We start from the raw sequence: 25,505 nt of genomic DNA, 5'->3' as shown, positions 1-25,505 counted from the left end.
TTTCTATATTTTTTTTTATATAAGAACATAAACATATCTTTTATTAGGGCGTGTGCAAATACATAAACCTGTGTGTAATAGTTAATTAGTCTATACAAATAATAAAGCTATGTTATATACTCGTATGTATATATGTATATATTTACACAATATACCTATATTGTAGGTACTTTACAACATCATTCAATTATAAAGAATCTTTTGTAGGTAGTTACATGGGAAGTTAGTAAAACTTTAATTCATTTAAAAAAGGAAAAATTTATTGAATTTTGTTAAGTCACTCGTTGTTCTGGTCTAATTCAAAAAGATGATAATTTCATATTATTATAAAATTTCATAATTTTTGAAATTCTTGTATAGTGTTCATTTAGAGCTGTGGCTTCTTGGAGTTTATTTGAAAACAATAAAATCCAACAACATTAAATGCTTTTAGCAGTTTTAACTTAAGAGTGGCATTTCATTTTTAAATATAGCTTCAGTTTGATATTGGCATTTGACTTTGCTGCCTAATTTTAAACAATGCAAGTTTAAGTCGTTTTTAACATAGCTGAATCATGTGGAAACGATCAGCTCATCGAATACATTCTTAGTTTACATTTTTATTAGATACTAATATGTAGAAGTACTGTTCAGGCGTAAGTCTCTAAATTATAAACGTTGAGTCTCTGATGGAACTGTAACAAATCAGAAGTGAAATTTAAAAATTAAAAGCGTGGAAAACCATGTCTAAATTTTCAAAAAAAATATTTCACAAAGTTTGCACAGTAATCCTTATGATTTTAAAAAATTTGACTTATTTTCCTTTCATTCGAAAACGTTCTGATTTCTGTACAAATCATTAGAAATTGAAAATTAATTTTTAAATACCAAAACGATTACATAAAAATTGTTATACAATAAAGGTGATTTGTTCGGTAATTTACTTGAGATGTTTTTTTTTTGTAATGTGATTTAAAGCAAAGAAACAAAAATAAGAAAGGAAAAAAAATTCTTTTTTGTTAGCTCATAGTTTGTGGAGTGTTGTTTACGCTTATATGTTAATGCTTGTATTGCAAATTCAAAAGTGTTTTATTGGGTACATGAAAAGTGATTGAATTAATGATTTTTGTATTGGTACAATAGAAAATTGAAATTGTTTTTCTCTTGCCATCTTCATATAAACTGCAAGTGTGTATGTATATAATTCTTACTATGGTTGGCATTTTATTTGATTTACATTTTTTGAAAGTCGTTAAATTTTCTAGTTATTTACCATTTGTGTATTTAAAAATAAACAGAAATTTGAAATTTCCTTCAGAATTAAGATTAAATTATTGAGTTAATTTTTTTTTTAGTCTTTGATATTCCTGATAATATTGAATAAATATGAAACAACTTTCTTAGCGGGTTATGTGGTGGCACTCTCGGACTTGTGGAAGGTAGCGCTTGCACGAATCTGTAGTTACGTGAGGATTATAAGCCTACCGGGTGCTTTATTAACGTTGGAATGTTACAAAGTCTTTATACAATTCATAAATCTAATCTAAGAAAACAACTTTCACTTATATTCTAACCCTTTGAACTCATGAAATATGCAAATTCCTTTTTAATTATCCTAAAAAATTATTGAATTTATTTTTTTTTTAAGTAAATTTCATCTTAATTGAATACTTTACTTATTAAATTTTAACCTTGAAATATCAATTTAGAAGAAAATCATAAAAATAAAAGTCAATCATCTACACTTTCTCGTTCATTACAAAATCAAGTCATCTTGTTAACTGGAAATTCAGGAAATAAAATTTAGAAAATCTAAAAAGAAAAAAATGTTCTATTATAGCAGCAGCTCATCTGTAATTTTAATTCTATTTTTTAACACCGATATTTTTTTGAACAGGTTGTTAGAACGTTAATGCTGTAAATGACAACTAAAATATTAAAAAAAAATATATTAAAAGAAAAAGAAAATTCAAGGACATTTTTCAGTTAACAAGTTTTTTCCATTATTTTATGGGCTGTACTTTCAAGATTAAATGGATTGGATTTGGTTTAATAAATCGTGATAAAGTGCTTCAATAAAAGCTATAACTTCTTATGAACACAAATGTAGTATTTGTTTCGTAAAAGCTATGTGGTCAAGCCATGGCAAAATGCAATTTTAGTTAACAAAAGGGATTTGTAATATCAGAAGAATTATGCTGCTGTAATATTATTATTAAAAAAATATGTATGCAATTATTTTGTCACAAACTCATTAATATAAATAAACGAAACATAATCATATTGCTTTGGACCTCTCTTTGTTTCCTTTAAACTGTATACCAATCATTCTACGCTTACTTCAAAATAACTCGACGAAGAGACCTCTAAAAATTTATAACATTTATCAGTTTTGGATTAATGGGCAGAGGTCTATAGATTTCGTTGGGAAATAATTTTCTGAAATGAAACACTTTAAAACAAATTCTGTCAAGGATTCAATTTAAATTCAATTTTTCACAACAAATTTTTTGTAATTTTTGACCACATGTTCGACACTGTTTATAAAAATAACAAAAAAAAGAAAAACAAAAACAAAAAACTAAAATAAGAAGGAATCAAAAAGATCTTAAAAAATAAAGGTAAAACTTTATATTTTGGGGGGTACACGAAAAAAAAAAAAATTAATTTCCTCAATTCGTGGAAATTCTTATTGATTTCAAATTTTTATACCGGAACCAAAACATTTAGGTTAAAATAAAAAAAAAAAACAAAATTATAATAAATTTTAATCCTGTTTTTTCGCATCGAAAAATAAATAAAAAGTTTTAGTTTTTAATCAAAATTCTTGTTGAGGAGGCGGTGGATGCTCTTTTTTTTCGTAATTTTGTTGTTTTTATTGCTTCATTTCATTTAAATTAAAAATATATCTCAAATATTTTCTGAAAATATAGAGAAAACATAGATGTAATCGTTTCCAAGAAAATTTCATATCTAATTAAGAATTCTGATTGGCTAAAATTAAAAAATTTCTATCGATATTTCTAATTTTGAGTGATAGGCGGGGGTTGCGCTCCATAAAAATACATGCCTTAAATATAAGAAAAAATGTTTTATTGATTTTAAATTAAAATTTAAATTAAAAATTCCTGGAGTTTTTCTAATTCTTTTTGTTGTTATATTAAATTATATTAATTTGAATAAGATGAAAGAATTTTATTCTCGCTTTTCATAATTATAATCAAAAATATTTTAATTTGATCAAGAGTGTTTGATTTATCGAAAATGGATATAAAGCTAAATGAAAGTCGATATCGACAACCTGTTTTCAGAAAATCTGATAAAATAACATTATTTTATTCTATGCATCGGTTTTATAGCCTCATTTAAAGGAATTTGCTAAATTTAAGGAATAGCAATGCATCCTTTGTGTTGAATTTTATCAAAATCCTTCAATATGTTATGAATTAAATTAATGACCTTCTTGAAACGGAAAAACTGAGCATTATAATAAGCTTTTCAATAATTTATATTTTCAACAAGTATAATAAAACCAAAAATAAAAATAAAATAATGAAGAATTTTGAATTTTGATTGGAACTAGATTTGCCAGCCAATCGAATTTTCCAAAAAAAAAAACACAAATTAAGTCCTATATTAGGCAGCAACTCCTTTTTTTTCGTTCTTTATTTCGTGGGTTTTATTTTAAAATGAAACCTACAAAATGCTTATATAACTTTTCTTTTCCAAAAATTTTCATTCTACTAAGAAAAAAATAATAAACAGGTGAGAAATTTTTTTTAAATAAAATTAAAGCAACCATGTAAAATTTGACCTTTTGTTATTTATTATTTTTGATTTTAATTTTTCTTCTATTTTGTATGGTGTTCTTATGCAAAACATGCTTTCAAATCGAAAAGCGAAATAGAATTTGGCTTCATTTTAGCATAAATATAGCCCTAGGTAGACATACATATGAAAAATTATAGTAATCACAATATATTTAAGGTGGAATCCAAAAAAATGTCCTTTTCTTTACGCTTTTTCAATTTAAAGTCTAAAAAAGCAGTAATAAAAATTAAAAAAAAAAATCATATTGAACATAAAATGAGGAAACAAAAATTTTCCATCCCTCATCCAACTAGAGGGTGAATCAAGTCAAATGACGTAAAAAAAATATTGTGATTTTGGAACGTTGTTGTGGGCATGCGATTGCTTTATTGTGTTTTTTTCCAACACTGCTTATTGTTAAATTTAGCACGTTACTTCATCAAAATATTCTAAAGAATAGGAAATTCTAAGAACAAGAAGGAAAATACAGAAATTCAAAGAAAAAGTAAAAGAAATTTAAAAAAAAAAAAAGAAAAACAACCAATAAAGCGAAAAATATTCAAGAAAAATGTAACATTGTTGTGGACTTTTAACCAAAAAAAAAGACAACAAAACAGCTTCCCTTTGTTATTTTGTTTTCCAAAATATTTTTTCTTTTCTTTGGTTTCACGCTAAAATTGCTTTATTTCTATTTTTGTTTTTTAGGAATATCAATTTTCGGCTAAAATAACAATTACGAGATCAGTTGACAACAATGACACAGAAGAATGAGAACTCAGTAATAGACCTGAAAGAACGAGTAAATAATATTAAATTTCTGAATAATTTGAATAAAAATAAGAAAAAAATTAGTTATCGTGAAAAATAAACTGAAAAAGGAACGGTATGATTTTCAAGATAAAGTCAATTTAGTCGGAAAATTAAGATTTCATAGAAATACATACATATTTAGTAAGAGTCTGATATTTTTGTCAAGCAGAAGGCAGGTACTCTAAACGTATTATGCTGATATGCCGATATCAGGATAACAAATAAAAGAAAAAAGGAAATTAAATGAATTTTGAATTGAACATATTAATTTAACTAGTCCATATTGAACTTAATTAACTAGTCCAATTTACCAATACAGCATTTATTGGAATCAATTTAACTTTTTCATATTTATCAAATATTTTCAAAATTTAATTGAAAGGTAAAAAAAAAATACAAGAACATTAAAATATTGTTTCATATCCTTTTGTTAAATCTTTTGTTTAGAAGGATTCAAGAATAATAAAATCTAAACTATTCAGACATATTGACCTTGGGACATAACTTAAGTTCAATATTCATAAATATTGTAGTAAAACTATCACCTGCAATCTACATTATAATTTTGTCTATTTATTTTCATTACAATTGTAATTCCTGCTGTTTTATGAACACTTAAACTTTACGACTAAAGTAATAATCAATTTACATAATTTACTATAACCATTTAATTCTAAAATTTTCACTAAAAAAGAACATGCTATGACTTAAAAATTTAATATCTTTACTATTGTTAGAAAGTTTTGAACATACATTTAAAATTTTATACAGGCAACATTTATATATAAGATTATAACTATTTTTGAATCCTTGCTGTGAGACACAGGTTGTCTATTAGAGTTTTAGGTGGATATTCTTTAAAAGCAAAACAATTTTCTTCATTTCATTCATTTTTCTTTTGAAAAGAAAACTATTTTCCCGTACAAATTTTAATACTTTCTTATATTCTTTTAGTTGTGCTTCTCATTTACTACTCACAGATTATTATAGAAAAAAGGACTTTTTTGTAAAGATTTTCAAATTTTTATTTTCATTCCAACTCTTGTATATCATATTTAATCAAGGATGTGGATAAAACAAATTTCAAAATGAATTGTTTTTTCTATGAAAAGTAAAAAAAGAAAAAGACAGCAAAAAAAAATAGAATAACTTAAATTTTACTGCCTCAATAGCAGCTCATGGTGAACAATCATAAAAATGTACAAATATGACAACAATAAAATTTTAACAATAAGTATAACAGATATTTCGGTAAAAATAACAATAGCCGTAATGTAAATTACGTTAGTAAAAATTCTTGTTATTATTCAACAGAAGACTGTGTGGACAAAGTCATTTTATTTTAAATGTTAAATGTATAATGGCATGGCAGATATTATAAAAGCCGCAAAGTTGCAGGACACTATAAAAATGTTGGTATTAATAAAAAATTTTAAGAGTTCTTGAAATTTCAAATATATCTTCCTTAAATTAAAGTAATAGAAGTTAGTAAAGAAGAAAAGAAATTCCGGATTAGAATATATTATTATTAAAACTTTTTTCTTTTTTCTAGGTTTTGGTCAATTTGAAGTTGTTTAGACAATATTAATTACGTTTAAGCCGCATCTAAGAGAACAACGCTTAAGAAACCTTGAAGATTCGGTAAATATAATGTTCTAGACAAGACACAGGATGCTTAGAAGGTTGAGTCATCTAGATCGCTGTGATTCGTAGCCCTAATGAATAATCAATAGTTTGTAAATTTCTACCGAACCAGTTCATATCAAACGAATCGCCACATTTTTAATACTATATTTAATACACTAAAAGACAATTTATACGGGTATTAAAAAAGAAATAAATCAAGGATCTTATATAAAACGCTTGAAGAAAAAAACGAAACAAACAAAAATATTCTATTTTCATTTTACTGAGCTTCTAAGGAGTCAACTAAGAATAATAAAATCTCATTTCTTTTTTTTCCGCATTCAAAACAGAAAAAAAAATATCGCAAAAAAATGAAAAACTGTTCATTCTTCCCACTACAAAAATTTCTTTCACTCTCTTCTTCACTTCTATCCGTTCTTTCTCTTCACCAATATCGTCCGTAACGTTTTAAGCAATGTTTTGAAAAAGTAAATGGCCTGTGACAGGCGACAAGTGTTATCAATAGGCATGTTATGATTCAAAATAATATAAACGTATTGTAAAATGAAAACTTTTAGATTAAGTTACAAGGATTCAGCTCCGCCCCATCATCTCTCTCCAAGAAAGAAAATCAAGAAGGAGCTGAAATAAAGAAAAAAATTTTTAGTTATATTTATTATTTTTATTGTTACCATTACAAATGAGGTATGGAAAAGAACGTGCGGAGAGTAAAGTGGAAGGAAGAAAAGAAATATAGAGAAAAATAGTGCCCTTATTATTTTTGATAAAGGACAATTTTTTATTATTAGCGCAAAAAGGAACAAGTTTTTATTCCTGTATTATTGTCTGTAATCTTATATGTATAGACGTTATTTTGTATAACTATAAAAAAAAAGTGCCAAAAGAATACATAATAGCTTTAATCATAGTATAATACGAGTATGTGGATAACAAACAGGCATTGTCAATATTCTGATAGTATTAATAGTTATGTGTTTTATTACTTTTTATATATGTTGAAAAGAAAAGTTTTCTGATTATAAAAAAGAAAACCCTACAACACTAATGAAATATTATAAGGAAAATGTAATTTCTATTGTTATATGGTAAAATTTTATTTTTATTGAATTTGGTTCTGATTAAAATATTATTGATTTGATTTTTACAATAAATCGTCTTATTATATTAAAGCTCTTTTTAAAGTGTTGATTAATTTTTCTTTGAATGTCAAATTTGGATTTTTATTTTATAAAAATAATTCTTTCATGTTATTTAACAAAAAATTTGAATTTTCATGAGTAATTCTTAAAACTTCTTTAAAAATTTCATTTATTAAACTGGGTATTTTTGAGCATGCAGTTCTTAAGTTTAGAACTGCAAAACTTTCAAATGCTTTATGTACAAATTAAATGTAGAGTTTTTAAAGTTTTGCAGTTTTAATCTTAAGAACTGAATTTTCAGAAATACCCATTCTCACCAACATAATTTCAAATAAATCAGAATCTAATTAAGAACTAATTTAATATAAAAAATCAAATAGTGGTATATTAAAAACTTAGCTGCATTTAAGCTTTAATTGCTTCATGTGAATAGCAGGCTCCATTTTCGTAACCAAAATATTCAATAACTAATATAAAGGTGTGCATTCCTTTTTCAAAATCCAAAAATTTTGAACTGCGTTTAGTTCGAAATTCCTTTTTTAATTTTTCTTACAGTTTTTTTTTTTTTTTTTTGGTATTCTTTATATTTGTTATCAATATACTTAAAAATATATACCCAAAAACAAAAAATAATATCTAAACTCTTAATTAAAAAGTCCTTAATTAGTTCTTTAATTAGTTTCTCTCAAATAAAAATAAATAAAAAAAAATATACACAAATAATGAGTTCTTTTTTTTTTAACTTTTCTCTTAAGCAAATTTTTTTTATATATTTATGTATATTATTTTATATAAGTGGCTCACATACACACATATCTAAGAGTATTAAAACCTCCTTTTTATAAAAATAATATTTTATACAACAGTTGATTATTAAAAATGAACAGGAAACCTTTCAGAAAATAATCCTTGCACATTCAATGGAAATGAATCAGAAAAAATCTCATACGAAATTTTTTTTTGGTATTTCTTGTGTGTGTATGCCAATGGCAAAGCAATATTTTTAGTTTTATAATCTTTCTTTTTTTTTCTTTAATATTAAATAATTTTGACCTCAATTTGGATTTTATACTTATTTTCCAGAATTAATGTTAGTTAAATATTAAATTATTAATAATTATTATTGTACATGGTTTGTTTAAATGCAACAATTTTAAAGTTTTTAAATTTTATCCTAAAAAAATATAAAAGAAAAAACGTTCAAGATAATTAAAAATGTTTTAATTAATAAGAAGATTTTGTTATTAAAAATAAAGGCATAATGAATTGTTTGAATTTAGAAACAATCAGCCACAACTGAATTTGGCCTGAAAATAATTAAATTGTTGAATAAGGTTCCGAAATTAGTTTTTTTAGAGTTTGGTGACCCTTAAGAATTTTTAAAATTTGTATTTTTATGAAAAATCGAAAATCACAAATAAATATTTGTAAAAAAATAAAAATGGATGGTAATAGTAAAATTTCCAATTTCTCTCCAAAAATTTTTCAATCGTAAAGTCAACATCCTTTAAAACTATTCATTTTCACAACAATATTTTTCCCTATTCTTGAAATAAGTTCAAAGAAACCAGAAAAAAAACATAAAAACATCAAATAATTTTCTTAAGATAAATTCCAAATTTGTTATGTAGATTTATGCGAGTAAGTACCACTACAGTTTTCATATTTTTTGTACAACACCCTTAACATAAACTTAGATTCATACAAAAACAACTTTTGGAGATTCATATGGAAAACCACATGAAAAATTATCTTAAATTTTATTATTTTTAGTTAAGTTTATACTGTTTCATTTATACTCTATTTGAATAGAAAACCAAAGAATTGTGGATTTTACTTGTTATATTAGTGAAAATAAATTTATTATAATCAATCTTGAATTAAACTAAACCAAGAAATTCAGAAAATATGGTATACAATTAACATTATATACATATGCAGTGTAGTTAGTTTTAAATTTACTACTGTGAGCAAGCAGATATAGCAAGCGCATACAATATTCACATGTAGAACGAAAGAAATTGGATTTTCTTTAACTGTAAAAATAAATTTAAAACTAGTTTTTTAAATGTCAAATTAATTATTAATACTCAACAAAAATATCTACATATTTAAATTAAATTGGTGTAGTAGAACACACAACCAATAAGTATTAAAAATTTTCTTCTGAAAGTGCATGAAAGTAAATGACTTTTAACAGTTTATAACTTGAACAATCTGGGGATCGTTAATGCAGATTTTGTCATGATGAAGATGAGACGGCTAAGCATGTTCTTTGCTTTTTTGAAGCAATGGTTATAGTAAGGGATATGTGGTGGCACCCTCGGACTTGTGGGAGATGACGATTGAACGAACCTGTAATTACGTTAGAATTAAAAACTTAACTGAATAATACGGTGGGATGTTACATTAAGTTTTTAAGCCTGCAATGATCTGAGGTTTTCTTGTGTCAATATACAAGTATACAAATCTGAAAGTTCAAAAATTGCTTTTGAACTTTCAATCATTTTAAATGTTAGATGACCAGCAGTCGTTCTTCTTTCTTTTAAATTAAGTACGAGGTATCTATTTTGATCAAAAAATTTGAAGTTTTAATGTATTGCATGAATTATGTTGAATTTTTCAAATGAAATGAATGGCTATGAAATATTTATGAAAAATATTTTTAGCGAAGTATTTCATACTTCTATTTTTTTTTTTATATTTTGAAAATATTATTTTTTATTCTTTTGTTTAATTTCAAAATACAAGTACATATTATATAATTTCAATTTAAATGTTACTATAATCATTTCTCTATATTCTTATTACTCTTACACTATATTCTTATTTCTCTATATTCTCCATAAGATCTAGTATAATCAGTGATAAAACAAAAAATATGATTGATATTATTATATACAACACTTTTCTCTTTCATATTTATTTAGTGATATTCAAGAAAAAAAAATAATAAGTTGTCTAACAGAATTTATGGCTGACTCATATGCAAATTTTCATAAAAGTTATTAAGAGAAGAATAAAAATTTTTCAACAAGAAAAACAATCTTTTGTAAACTATTATACATTTATCTAATGAATGTATGTATGTATGTCTATTTAATATAAAAACATTTTATATTGTTACTATAATTCAAATATGAAGCATTACTGTAATGTCAATCTCATATGCTCATAAAATTTTGAACAATACTATGCGAGTATAAATAAGATATTAATATGCAATATTTAGCTTGTTGTGTGTGTGTTGGGATAATGCAATGCATGTATAATTTCTATGATAAAATACTATTGGTGTTGCGACTTGTGTGAGGTGAAAGTTTTATTTTAGTAAAAAGTACTAGAAAGAGAAATTGTTAAACGTTCAGTAACATTCAATTATATACAAATATATCAGTTACACGTAAATATACGAATATTACTTTATACAATCTCATATTTTTTTATGGTTATTCTGACATACAAGATTTTAACTAAAAGTTATAAATAATTCAAAAGTAAATATTTTTTAAAGAATATTGTTATTTTAAAAGTTTCATTTTTTTTAATACATAATATATGTACTCAAAGATACACAATATAATATGTGTGTACATATTAGTAATATCACACATTCAATTATTATTGTTTTGATGATAAAACGGTTGTTAACTTTAAACATAAAATATTTATAATAACAATATGTACATTGAAGGGATTCCATAAGATAAGAAATTTCTTCGTAGAATTTGTAAAGTTTCTTATATAAAATAACAGTACCATCAAAACAAAAGTAAGTACTTCAAATACTTGTTTTTAAGCAATGATATTTAAAAGCTTATTGTAAATATTATTGAGACGCTAAAAGTTAAAGGAATATTGGGATTATTTCGATCGTTTATCTATTAAACAAAATATTCGCAACCCTGAATTGTGTGTTTTTGGCTATGTCTCTTTTATTTAAGTATGTACATGAGCTAGAAAGGATTTTCTGTTAAAATTCTTTTGGACATTGAAATTAATAAATATAATGAAACTTCAAAAATAAAATAATATGCAAATAACAATAAAATTGAAGTAACATCATTTTATTGAACATATTAAACAAAATTCAAATTAGGAAAAATTGGTAAACTTATAGTTTTAATGGTTTTGATTATTAATATTGAATAAAGGTACTTGTTTCAATGAAAAAAAAAAAGAAGATTATGCGGACCTATTCTAAATTAAAACAATAATAATAAAAAAAAAAGTAAATTTTTCTCATAAATAATCGCAATCTTTTTAATTTTCACTCACTATATTTCTTCTTAAATATGAAAAATTTCGAAATCCTTAAAATTTCAATTCTTACGATTTGCTAAATAAGAAATATTATTATTATAAATATTTTGTTTAAAAAACTATTAAAGTTATTGAATAAATTTTAATTAAATTAAAATAATTTTCATTTAATTTAATCTCTTGTTAAAGATAAACTTTAAGTTAAGCAATAATAATAAAAATGATAATATACAAAATGAAGCAAATATAATAAATAGTAAGATTGTTATTTTTGCTTGTTTTTTTTCTATATATAATATAATGTACATACATAAAAAAACACAAACCCATATAATCCTTTCACACAAAAAAAAAAAAGGATTCTCTCGCGATTATATAATCTTCCCATCTGATTCACTATTATAATATTATACTTGTACATTTTATATATAAAAATATCCTAGAGAAGATACAAGAAGATAATGAAATTAAAATTCAATTAACTTAAAATACTTTCTTGCTGCAAGTTTATTGTTCAAAATAATCATTATATATACGTGTACATATACGTACTTAAATATACAACACATAATTATAAATAATATTATATACATTATTATATAATGGTATATAATATTATATAATAGTAAATAAGTAGAAATAAGTAGGATTGTGTCTACAACCACAACTGCTTTTATAAATTATTTTCTTCTATTTTGGGAATTAATTAGTATTTAACATACAAGGGGTAAAAAGGAAAATTTCGAAAAAGATTTTTTTTTTCTGTATTTCGTTGCTCAGTTTTTGTTAAATTTATTTTTTTATTCTGACATGATTACAATCGAATCATGGCTATTAATCTACTTTTCAATTTTTAAGGGAAAAATTTTGAATTCCAATTACGGTCTTTGCAATTTTGGCTATTACACGACAATGAACTATTAAACGAAACGCTACCGAATGACAAAATTAGGCTCTGTTGAGCAGTAACAAAGGAAAACGAACATCGTTTTTAAGAAACTTTGAGGCAGCAAAACTATTCAAAACAAATTCATTGTCTCTTGCTCTTAAATTATTTTTAACTTTTCTCTTTAACTAAGGTACAATGACAAGGTTGCAATTTTAACATCATTTAAATGTCATCTCTATAAATTTTCTATATTTTTTACATAATTAGAAATATATTTACAACAATTCATTATTTTTCGATATTTTTTATATATTTGTATAAAAGGATTGTACTGTTTTTAAAAGTTCAATACAAAATTCCTTGAAAATGAGAAGAAATTGTTGTATACATATTGTACGGAAAAAATAAAATTTCAGGGAAAAGGTACAATAGGGAAAATATTTTTACTAAAAAATCTTTTTTTTTAGCTTATGTATTTATAAAAAGAAATTGGTAAATTCTTTCGGAATTAAAATTTATATTTTTAAATTATCTTACATTTCTTTTTTCTTGTACTTATACAAACTGTGTGAACTCATAAATATTTCCCTTTTAATAGGCACTATCATTTTTACTGTTTATATAAATTTTATAATTTCTTACAAATATTTCTGAAAATCCATGAAATTGCTTTTTTGCTTAGTAATTTGTACAATGTTGTCAATAGTTAGCAAGATAGTGGCCAATGTTAGGGCTTTCAATATTGAGAACTATTAAAATTTTATTTGAAGATATTATACTCTAGGCTTCTGATATTTTCTTAAAAATTGATATATTTATAGTTAAGTAATAAAACAAAATTGTGAATGTAAAATAGACATTTTTGTAGGCACGATTACTAGAATAAACAGTGTATTCTTAAATTATTCTTATGTTTTGTGGCAATTAAGTATGTAAGTGTTCAATAACATAATAATATAAAATAACATATAGAAACAATAAATTTTCTTAAATTTCCAATTATAAATTTGATTTTTTAAACAAAAAAATGCAGTTATTTATAAAAGAGACAACAAACAACTAATTCCCTATTAAATATTACTAATATTTTTGTGAATATAAATACAATAATCCTTTGAACTCATTCAAAAAAATTTTATCTACATACACAATACTTGCTCATACACAATATGCTCACATTAAAATCTTTTTAGTAGACAAAATAAAAACAGAATTCAAATGAAGTCCTTTTTCTTTGTTTTAACTATTTTATTGGTTAGCCAGGATATAAAGGAAATAAACTGGTCTACAAATACAATATTTCTGTGGATAGCATTGCAAAAAAATTTTCTAATAAAAGTTATATTTTCAATAGAATTTTCAAAAATGAAAATTTTGTTAACTTTTATTCACGTACCTGCTGCTTTCTACATTACAAAATGTTGAAAAAGAATAACCATTTAATTATTCTATTCCTGTATCATTTCGTTTGTTTGTTTTTTTATTATTTTTGTTCTTGTTTCTTACTTTATACAAAAAAAAAAGGCTCAAATATACCCGCATAAAAACATAATAATCCTTTAAAACTTCTATGGTAGTGTTAGAATTAAAATTTTCTAAGTTACTCATATACCAGTTTACCGTTTTCGAATTTGGATTTACTCTTCATATATGTATGTACCTGGGTATTTGGTTTTTCAGTTTTAAGTTTCTATGTGGTAAGAGAAAGATATAAATGATTTTATTTTTGTTATAAATTATTGGCCAATTTGAATTATTTTTTATGTTATTTTCATGAGAATACAAAGACAAAAAGGGTTTTTCAATAAGAGACAATAGCAGCAATTACAATTATGGATGGGAAAACTCTATTGCGTGAGACAAAATATTGTGCGGAAAGAAAACAAATAGCTTTTTGCGTATACTTTCCACATACATGGATTCTCAATTTGGGTCATATATGATTGGATTTGAAATTGCCTTTCTGCTCAACTTTAAAATCGCATACTTTGCAAACTCATGCATACTTTCCACATTGATTCTCAGTTTGGTTCACATATGACCGGATTTAATTATCTTTCTGTACGGAAACTGCAAAAAAATATTATTAATCAACTATTTGATATAAGTAACGACAAGATTTATGATAGGATCCACATAAAAATACGGTAAAAATATTGCTCCAATATGAAATTGTCCTTGACGGGTTTTCATGATTGACAAATTTCTTTTAATTTTGACTATTAAAATACCTAAGAGTTAGCATAAGATAGAATTTTTGATTGAGCGCTAAGTGAACCTTTATCTAAATACAAATGTCCGAACACATAAAAAGTACTATTGAATAACTTTTTATAATTGTTCTATAGAGAAATAAAGCAAAAAAATAATAATATGAAAAACCTTGCGATCATCCTTTTAATTTTTATTTGTCACAATATGTTTTTCTTCCTTCCTTTTTTCAAAACCGTACTAGTTCTTTCTCTGTGCAAACATACAAATTTTATTTAAAGGTTATTCTTTTTGTAACAGTAATTAAAACGTCAGCGACAAGATTATATAGGATTATTATTCCAGTATTTTAAAATAGTTTTCTAAAAATTATTTTAATAAATTTAAAAAAGGTGAAATGAAAATGAGAAAATAAAATAGAAATGAAGACCATTTTGATTTAGGTTTTCCGTTTCACTTCCCTTTAATTACGAAATTTTTTATAAAATTTTATTTTTTTCCTATGTATTTTTTAATCTTTTTCTAGATAGCGAGAGTATGCTTAAAAATATAGTGTTAGAAACTAATTTTGATTCTTATTTAGAAACATTGTCTGACTATCTAACAATGGAGTATAAAAATATTAAAGGTCATAAAATATGTTTCTTAAAATAGAGGAAATTATATAGAACTATAGAATATTTATGGAAAAAAAGGGGCTTCTAAGCCATATTATGTAGCACAAAAATAAATAATTTTCACTGTAATCACTTTTTTTATAAATTATTTTTGTGATTTAGACGTAATTTTGATCGTAATGAAGAAAAGAACGACTTAAATATAACCAGATTTTTCATGAATAACTTACAACTGAATAACGGCCGCAATTCTTGATTAAATTTTTGATTTTTTGATCTTCAATTCTTAATCTTTTAAATTTTTGATCTTTTTCTTGATTTCTGCCTTACATTAACCATTGATCGAAACTTGAAATTGTCCTTTATTGTTTTAAAAGCATTTATGTGTCGTAATGAAAACAAATTTATCAAAATCGATGTAACCACCTAAAATATAAAATTTTATTTTAGATACATATTATAATAAAAATAATATTTGGATTTACTAAAAAATTAAATTGCTTTTTGAATTTCATTAGATTTATTACTAACTAATTCACTTCAGTTTACCTTCTTTTGTTTGTATTTTTTGAATGTTCTTGATTAATTCATTTAATTTTAAATAAGTTTTTCATGTTTTCAAAAGTAATAATGGTAAAAGAAGAATAAGAATTTCAAAAAAAAAAAAATAATTCCACATCAAATTCATAATTTAAAAGGATGATGAGGTTGTAAGAGAAAAAAGAGGAACTAACTATATAGTTATGGTAATTTGGGATTTTGTCGTTTCTATATTGTGATTTTCTTGATTTTGGTTTGTTTTTTTCCATTTTTTAGGTTATTAGATTTTATTTGGGAAAAAGGACTAAGAGAGTCAGAGTTGAAGACACAAATAAAAAGGATATAATGTATAATTAATGAAATTTTTGGACTTTTTTATGATGTGGTAAACAATAAAAAAAAAACATTGAGCAAAAAATACAATTTGAATTTGTTTTTTAGTTAAAATTAAATAAAAGGAAATTCTTGAAAAATAGTTCTTAAAAAGGAAAAGAAATTATTATTGAAACTTTAAAAATTTATTTTTAATAAAATAGTAAAATTAAATTTTAAAACCTAACTTTTGAGTTTCATATAAAATTATAGAGAAGACCAGAAATTCGGATATTACTATTGTATATTAAGGAATGCGGATAGATATTATAATATATGTAAATCAATTCCAGGTTAAACAAGTATTTTCACCAATAATAAAATAAAACCAAATCATCAGTAATAAAAATAAAACCAATTGCAACATATTTTCATGGAAATTATTCTTCATATTTGAGCTTTTAACCATATTTCCTGAATTCATCTATAAACAAATGAATTTTTTCAACATTATGTACTCTTTGAAAATACAATCAGTGGGGTCAATTTTGTCGCTACCAAATTCAATTATTAATTAAATTCATTATTATTAGACGAAAGTATTGTTATTAGAAAAGATTTACATACATAATAATATCATTCTTTTGAACAAAATATGTATCTGCTTCTAGAGAACAATATTTTGGAATTGGAAATTATTAATATATGTATGCTATGGATACTAATTCCAATTCAAAAAAGAAAATAATAAAATTAAATTCTATGAAAAATAAATGATCATTTTACAATTTTCTTTTACAAACTAAATAATGTAAAAAAATTTAATTTTTAATATGGCTGCTATTTTTACTCTATTATCCTTCAGATATCAAAAAATCAAATTTCAAAATGGAAAAAAACAAATTTTTTTTTTTAAAAAATAAAATAAAAATCCTATTTTTATTTGAAGTGCGATGCTACAACACATTTTCTTAACAAGGTCATGAAATCTTTTTTTTCTCATTTTTTACGTTTTAACAATAATAATAGCTTTGAAAAATTCTGTAGGATTTTAGTATTAAGGATTATATTTTGGCGATTGATATACTATGGCGATATAGTCATGGAATCGAGCCAACATTTCTAGTTTAAATATTAAGGGTTTGCCTCTACCTTTTGTATAAAAGGAGGAAATTTATGGGTGAGTTTTGGTTTGGAAGTGTAAAAGGACGGGATTTATGATGATGAGAGGTAGTTGTTTCTATTGTGTTTTTTTGTGGAGAATTACAGATTGACTTCTTAGTAGTATAACTCGGGCTCCAATTTCTATACATGCATAAAATCCAACCAAAAATTTTAATGTAACATTGAGCAGCGCTCAGTTTAAATTTAAAGCATAATAATAATGTAAGAGCAACCAATGTAGCATTCTACCTACTTTAAAGTAATTTTTAAGCACTTTAACTTAAATGTTTTATAAAAAGCAAAATAATTTTTTCCCCATTTGAATCATCGGTTAATAAATATTTAGTGGAAATATTTTTTTTTTAATGTATACATAAAGAGTTTACAATGTGAACAAATTCTTATATAAAATATTATTTGCGTTTTTTAGTTTGTTAAAGTTTTTCTAACCCATACGAAAGAATGGTTAAAAAAGAATGTCTATCAGTCTGTCCGTCTATTTCAGTGGTAACTATAAACTGTTAGTCAAATTGAATTGAGTCGCTGTCATAGGATTTGATGAATTCTATATTGTGACAAAATTGTAGAAATAATTGTTTATAGAATAAATAGCATAAAATCAACAATATACTATTAAAAAGATTTTCTAAACAACTAAAAGTTTTATTGCCTGTTATATTATTATTTTTGACCTTAAACAATTTTAATTTATTAATTTTCAAATTAACAAATTGCGTAGGATACTCAATGCGACAGTGAATACTAACTCAAGAAAAAAAAATTCAATTGATTTACGCCTTCAAATCTTCAATGTGTCACCTAAAACAAAATTTTATTTTATGTTTCCAAAACAAATAAATCTCGTCATCATCAGATGTTTAAAGAAATCAAAATAAAAAATAAAAAAAATTGATTTCTCATGATGTTCTATTTTTGTTTCCTTCCTTTTATCCTTAATCAAAATCACTTTAAGCATAATATATAAAATAAAATACAAGAATAAAAATTACAAAAGTGAAAATTGAGTGAAGTGTACTCTTTCAGCTTTATCCTTTCAAATCAATGGAATATAAATATAGACACATCTGTTGTAATTGTTTTGTACATGCATATAAAATTTAAAGGGATTAAAAGAAGTTTTCAATTTGAATATAACATACGTAACCCTTAACCTCATCCAATTCATCTCATGTAAATGTTATTGAAGGCAAATAAAAAATTTTAATTTGATGAAACTTTTCTCCAGGAAATCTATATTTCCTAAGTATATAACAGATATTTAAAGAGAAAGGCAACTCATTCGAGTATTCTTTATTGTATAGTGAAAATAAAATTTTAACATTAAAAATAAACGGGTAGATTTTGTTTTTTTTTTTTGCCACTCCGTTCTGTATAAAATAGAATTAAGAAAACATGTAAACTTAATTTTCAAATTACTAAAATACAAAATGTGTTCAACAGATTTACAGATGTGATAAGTGATAAGTAGGATTTTTAATTTGCAATATGAATAATTGTTCTAATAGCTTCAAGCAAAATGTTTCGGTAAAATAATTATTGCCATCAATAATTATGTTGATCATCAATCAGAAAATTTGTATTTCAAAAAGGATAATCAATTCTGGTACAATTCTAGTTATAACAAAATTTTATTGAACATTTTGCATACCCAACGGCGCATTGCAATAAAAGATTTCCCTTACATGAGACAAAATTTTTAATTCAGGTAAAAATTTCTCTAATATCATTTCCATAAAAATTTCCATTAAAAACCTTGAAAATTCTAAATTATTCAATTCTATACTACGAATAAGTTCAAGTACACAACAATTTAGATAAAAGAGAGATGAATGTTAACGAGACCTACTAGTTTTTCTCATTCAATCATTTACATTATTTCCTTCTTAATATCTAAGAATAAAATTTGCTCTTCTATTTGATTTATGTTGCAGTCTTCGGAAGAAACGAACCAACATTCCATAAAATTTAATTTAATGAAATCTACTCTAGAGAAAAAATACCTCAAAATCTTATACTACTCTGTATACACAAATGATTTAATTACAATTACAATTACCTTACAAAATTATTACTAGGATATTTTCTATCAGAAACATAAGAGGTAAAATGAGAGTTTTTGAAAAGTTAAAACAAAACATGAACAAAAAAATTGGATATTGTTTTTTTTTTACTTTTTATTTCTCATTTTATTTTTCAATTCAGTTTCGACTTTGAGAGATTTGACCTCGACCCAAAAAAATACAAAAAAAAAAAAAATGAAAACTAAAAACAACAAACTTAAAAGAGAATGAGCATTAATTTTAAAGGATTTTTTTACAAACATACACAGGTATACTGTTGAACTTGGTACAGGATGCAAGTTACTAGTAGTAATAACAGTTTTGTAAGAAATATAATGCGAAATGTTCATCCCATATCCCTATAGTTCTATATTCATTGGAAGTAATGGGACCCCTATTTTCGTGCACAATTTTTTCTAGTTCATAATAATTATACAATAATAGTACATGCAAACGTCTTTGCCTCTTTTTATTTTCTTGCAAATCAAACCCATATTGTAGTTATTTTGGGACTGAGTTTAACAGATTCTCAATCAAACAAGCTTTTTATAATAAAATGTCCGACGAAGGAAAAATTCTTCAAAACAATGTACACTTCTAATGACCGTGTCAAGAACAATGTGTACCAATAATGAACGTGTCAAGACCAATCCGTACTCCTAATGAGCGATTCAAGAACAATGTTTACTTCGAATGAGCGTGTATTAATATAAAAAATGAATCAATAACTTATGAATTTAATATGAATGTAAATATCTACATTTCAATAAATTTATGTTTCAGGGCTACCATAACATATTTTGAGTTGATTAATGTTTTTAAATATAATATTTGGCATGACCACTAGAATATTGATTCCCCTTTATGTTCACATAAAAACTTAAAATAATTAATATTCTAACATATAATTAACATTATACCTCACCACACCATGTCACTTGGATTTCTCAGAATAATTCAATGTAACTACAATAATTATAGTTACAACAATAATTACATTATTTTGTTATTACCCAGAACAATGAACAGCAAAGGAAAATCACTCATTTGCATACAATTGAACTTGTGATATTTTTAAACCATTTTTTTTTTTTTCGAAAATACTTCACGAATGTATAGAGTAAACTACTTATTTTAATATATATATATATATGTACCTATGTATTTACACCTATAATTTTTTTTTATCAATACAAGAATTTAATGAACCAGAATAATTCAATTTTCTTTGTAGAATTTTCAACATTTTTCTTTTCCATTTTTTTTTAACAATTTTAAGTTTTTAGGAAATGCCAAGAAATAAGTGGATAGGTACACTAAGTGTAACTATACCGAATGTATGTATATCCATACTATTACTAACATGAAAAGTAATATTCGAAAAATTACATTTATTGGAAAAAACAAAGAGAAGAAAAAAAAAGCAATTTCAGGAAAGGATTTTTATATTTAAAACCAAAATAATTGAGAAGAGAAGAACTTTTGAAATTGTTTTTAAATAACCAAGAGCCAAAATTAAAAAAAAAAAAAGAAAAAAAACGAAAATCAAAATGGAAGTGAAAATTTAAATAGAGAGACAGAGAATGAAAAATGAATGGAAAGATTAAACAGAAGAAAAAATAAAAAATATCAGGGACGAACCGCGAAGCGTGTCAACTGTGAATAGAACGTAAGGAATAATTTCAAAAGTTTCCTTAAAATACATTTATTTAATCAAAATGATACTGAGAATGAGAATTTAATGTTGTATAACTACAAGGTTTTAAGTACGTTGCACTTTCCAAACAAACAAAAGCCGTATCAAGCAAACATGAAGAATATTAGTTATTCCTCAAGCTGGTAATGTACAGATCTTTAAGGTATTTTCGAATATTCTAAGAAATCGTCACTGCACAATATTAAGAAAATTCAATAATAACAATAACTATGCATAACAACTACCTATATACCAATATGAGTAAAATTTATAATGGAATAAATAATATTTATATAGTTGAACGATAAGATCTGCATGAAAACATAAAAAATTCTATAAAAAAAAAAAAGAAATATTTTACTTAAGTATTCCTATTGCATTTCCTTAACTTTCTTATTCATTCATTAGTTAAAATGTTCAAAATTGTGTCAGAGTGGAGAACAAAAAGGACTAAATACTTTAAATATACTTTAGAAAATAAATTGAATTCCTAATTTTTCAATATTTTATAAAGACTTTAAAAATATTTTTTTATTTGTGAATTGTGTACTTTTAAGTTTCGGATACCAGTCAGTTCATTTAAATATTCTGAAATCTTTGCGAAAATCAACTTTTTCGGATCGGAAAAGTTTCATTAAAATAAAAATTGTCTGAGCTTTTTCTAACTTACAGTACCAAATTAATTTACTTCTTTACAACAATTATTCAATTTTCAAAATTGTATTGTTGTAATACTTATTTATTTAAAATTGTATTATAATAAATATCAAGGAACCATAAAAGTCTATTGAACAAGTGAAAAGAAAAATTTTTAGAAGCACAATACCCGTTCATCTGCAAATGGTTTAATTCAATTGCTAATTAGGATAACACTTGCTTAAGAAATATTATATGTATATGTATTCCTATAAGTCCTATACGATTTCAGGACCCTAAGAAACAAAGAATTAAAGCCTAAATTAGTGAAAAAAGAAAAGAATTAATTGCATTTTCATTTATATAACATTATCGACAATTAAAATTACGCTGAACAAATTACCCGAAATTTATCTTCTACAACATTACATAAAAAAAATTTATAATTGTATCCGACTCTTAATAATAAGTTCTTTTTAACTTCTCCTTATCTCATTTTCTTATTATTTCTATTACAAAAAAAAAAAAAACACAAAAGTACATCCTTGTTTAATCAATTCAACATCAAGATAAGAAAATAATTTTCCTCATAACAAAGGTTACTGAACGAACGAGTTGCATTCCAATATAAAATTATTTTAATATTAATAAATAGTTTTTAATTAAAGTTTGAGGTTTATTCTATATTTCTGTATAAATTTTACTTGTATAAATTTTATCATGAGACAATAAATTATTTTCCTTTCTTTTTTTGTCATTGTGGATCCTTATTAGGGCAAAAGTAAATGATTTTACATAGTAGAAGAAAAACAAAATGAGAAAAATAAATAAAATTTTGAAGATGGTAGATCCATTAAAAAAATTTTTTAAATTAATCGAGACTTTTAAAGGATATCTGAAGAGAAAGTTTATTATTTGTTAAAAATTAATTATTAAAAAAAACTAATAAAAAAAAGCATCTAATTTCTTGTATTAAATTTCAATAGAATAATGAATAAATGCACAAACGTTTATATTTTGAATATTTTAGGAATTTTTTAAAATATTTTATTGTTAAAGTTTGAAAAATTTTATCAGTCTCATATAAAAATAACAAGAAAAAGTAAGTAAAAAGTAAACAGTATGATTGCTTTGAATTATTAGTAAGTTTAACGTAAAAGTGGTTCGTTGAATCAAGATATTTCTCTCAGAATGTTTTAAATTTTATTTTAACTCAGATATAGATCGTAACATGCGGTGAAAACATTACTTGGTACACTTCAACTACAGTATAAATATCGTAACATTAGCAGTGTAGTCTCGACTTTTCCACTATGCTGTCTGCTTTTTTTACTATGTAGTTAAAACTCATTTTTAGCAATATGGATCTTACGACATTTTATAAATTTTTTATTCTACAATATGGATCATAGGTACAGCAGAGCTTTAACAGAGAGAGTAAACAATGCTTTTACTATTCAATAATTTTCAAATTATAAACAATTTGGAAATCATAACTTATAATTACCATTTTCAAAACCGGCTTTATAAGGAATTTGATTTTTTTTTACAATAATATGTTTATTTATTAAGAGATCTGAAAATAATTTAACTAAAAGACGTTTCCTCTCCTGAACAAGATGTTCAAATCCAGGTTAAATGTAAAATAAAATTCTAATTTCCCTGAAGATGACAATCACATCACCAATATCTCTAGCTCACACTTATTTATATTTTTTACCTCTTTCCCAGTTGCATCCTTCTCCGTATATTCTTGCAATTTTACAATTTAATTAACTTCCAAATTATGAAATAGGGAAAAAATTCATTTTCACTTTATTCTCTGATCCATAAATGATTGCTAAAAAAAAGAAAAAAATACTATGGTAAATATAAAGGTAAAAAAAAACAATTTCAACTTCATAAAATTAAGGTAAATTTATAAATAAAAAATTTTTTTTGCTAAGGAACAAGCACACATAAAAAAAAACTTTGTAAAAGAGAAAATATTAAAAAAAAATTTTTACAATCAAATAAAAAAAACTTTATTACTCAAAATTACAACGCTCTTAAATTATTAAATAGGCACCGAAGGCATGAAGAAGAGTTATGAGAACAGAAAATGACAATTTAAGATTTTTTTCTCCTTAGTCCCAAAGATATCAAACCCCTTTCTATCATAATTTTATTGATTACCATAAATCATAAACCAAGACAAATTTAAAACTGAAAAAAGAAAAGGAAAAACAACAAAAACAAAAATCCATTATCACATTTTTTTTTATCCTTTTTAATTCTTAGCATACTCCAGTTATTCAATTCAATATTTTTTATCCTTGCTTAGGCGCAAAAATATGGGACAGAGGAGGTTTCGGGAAGGTTGTATGAAATGACAGATGATGAGACGGGCAATGTTATGTTCTGTTCCAAGTTTTTAATTCGTAGACCGTAATAAAAAAAAATATAATACAAAAAAAAAAAAAAACATAATAAAATAAAATTTTTTAATTCTCTCTTCACTCAAAAACTCTGACAACTTAATTTCATTGTCAAATTACCTTTCACTTAAATGAAAGGTAATATTTTCAGGTTTTTTCTTATTATTTTCTACCTTTTTTTAGTATTATGTTGTTGTTGGTCCTCCTGCTGTTTAAAAATGTCCTTTAAGGTGTTATATATCTCTTTTAGAGCTATGGTTATTAAATGAGAGCGTTAAACAAACAAACAGACAAACAGAAAAAAAAAAAACAATATTTTTTTTATATTATTGTTTAAGTTCAACATTCCGTCAATTTTCCTTAATTATCCTGCCAAAAAAAAAAAAAAAAAACAAAAAAAAAAGGAAAATAAAGAGAAAATAAAATTTGCTTTTATGTCGTATGTCCTCTTGATTTTTTTTTTTTTTTTGTTATCTTTCAGCATTTTCTTGTGATAGTCTTAAAAGAAAACTTTCAAATTTTGTTGATATTTTCTGCCTCTTTTCTTTTTTAATAGCAAGGAACAAACAAAAAAAAAAAGCAAAAAGTGAAAATTAAGTAACGTGAATAAATATGCTTTAGATAAAGGTTCTGAGGCCGTGATAAGAGACGACGAATAAAAAATGTATAAATTAGGTCATCAAAAATATTTAAATTAATTCACTATGGTGTTTAGTGTGTACATCGCATATTTTATCTTTTCGTATATTTTTTATTTTTTATATACAATGTACATAAAATATAAAATATATTTAAATTTTTTGCTTTGGATTAAGCTAAGCAATAAAATACACTCACTTTAAAATTAATTACAAAAAATCATGGGCTTACAAAATCAGTATTTAAAGTTTAATGGGTGCCAATTTTTTGTTATTTTTTGTTGAATAATTTTGATGTAAAGAAATGAGCTAGAAAATCAATTTAAATGTGGAATTTGTTATTTTTAATGACAGTTGCTTATTTTGACTTTTTTTGATAGGGTGAGATGGTGGAGTAGAAATTTTGTCAGACTAAGTTGAATGGATAAATTCATAATATTTAAAGTACGTTAAGTATAATATTTTTTGTAAATTAAAAATTTTTTTATTAAAAATAAAATAGATTTTTTGCTTATATTCGATAATAGATTTTTTTATAATTTCTTTTATACCTAAATGTATTTTATTTAACATCAAAGAAATGGATTAGAATATAAAATTTTAATCTAGATTTTGAAACGCTAAAACTCATAAATTATGCAACTAAGAATTTCTGA

General features: G+C 24.0%; 2 long non-coding RNA genes across 2 annotated transcripts in view; one reads left to right on the top strand and one right to left on the bottom strand.

Moving 5' to 3' along the window:
* The window catches only part of LOC129607623 (uncharacterized), a 100,517-nt gene that overhangs the window by 17,975 nt on the left and 57,037 nt on the right, over positions 1-25,505 (bottom strand). Inside the window, exons 2-3 of the long non-coding RNA XR_008696825.1 lie at positions 23,515-23,634; positions 15,596-15,791 (exon numbers count right to left, since the gene is read on the bottom strand). This is a non-coding gene — a long non-coding RNA (uncharacterized LOC129607623). The remainder of the gene's footprint in view (positions 1-15,595; positions 15,792-23,514; positions 23,635-25,505) is intronic.
* The window catches only part of LOC129607622 (uncharacterized), a 183,482-nt gene that overhangs the window by 148,613 nt on the left and 9,364 nt on the right, over positions 1-25,505 (top strand). The window lies entirely within an intron of this gene.

This window comes from Condylostylus longicornis, unplaced genomic scaffold (assembly GCF_029603195.1).
Source record: "Condylostylus longicornis isolate FDR11 unplaced genomic scaffold, ASM2960319v2 ptg000028l, whole genome shotgun sequence".
Taxonomy (NCBI): Eukaryota; Metazoa; Arthropoda; class Insecta; order Diptera; family Dolichopodidae; genus Condylostylus; species Condylostylus longicornis.
Note: the sequence above shows the minus strand (reverse complement) of the source record. Positions and strands in the feature narration are given on the sequence as shown.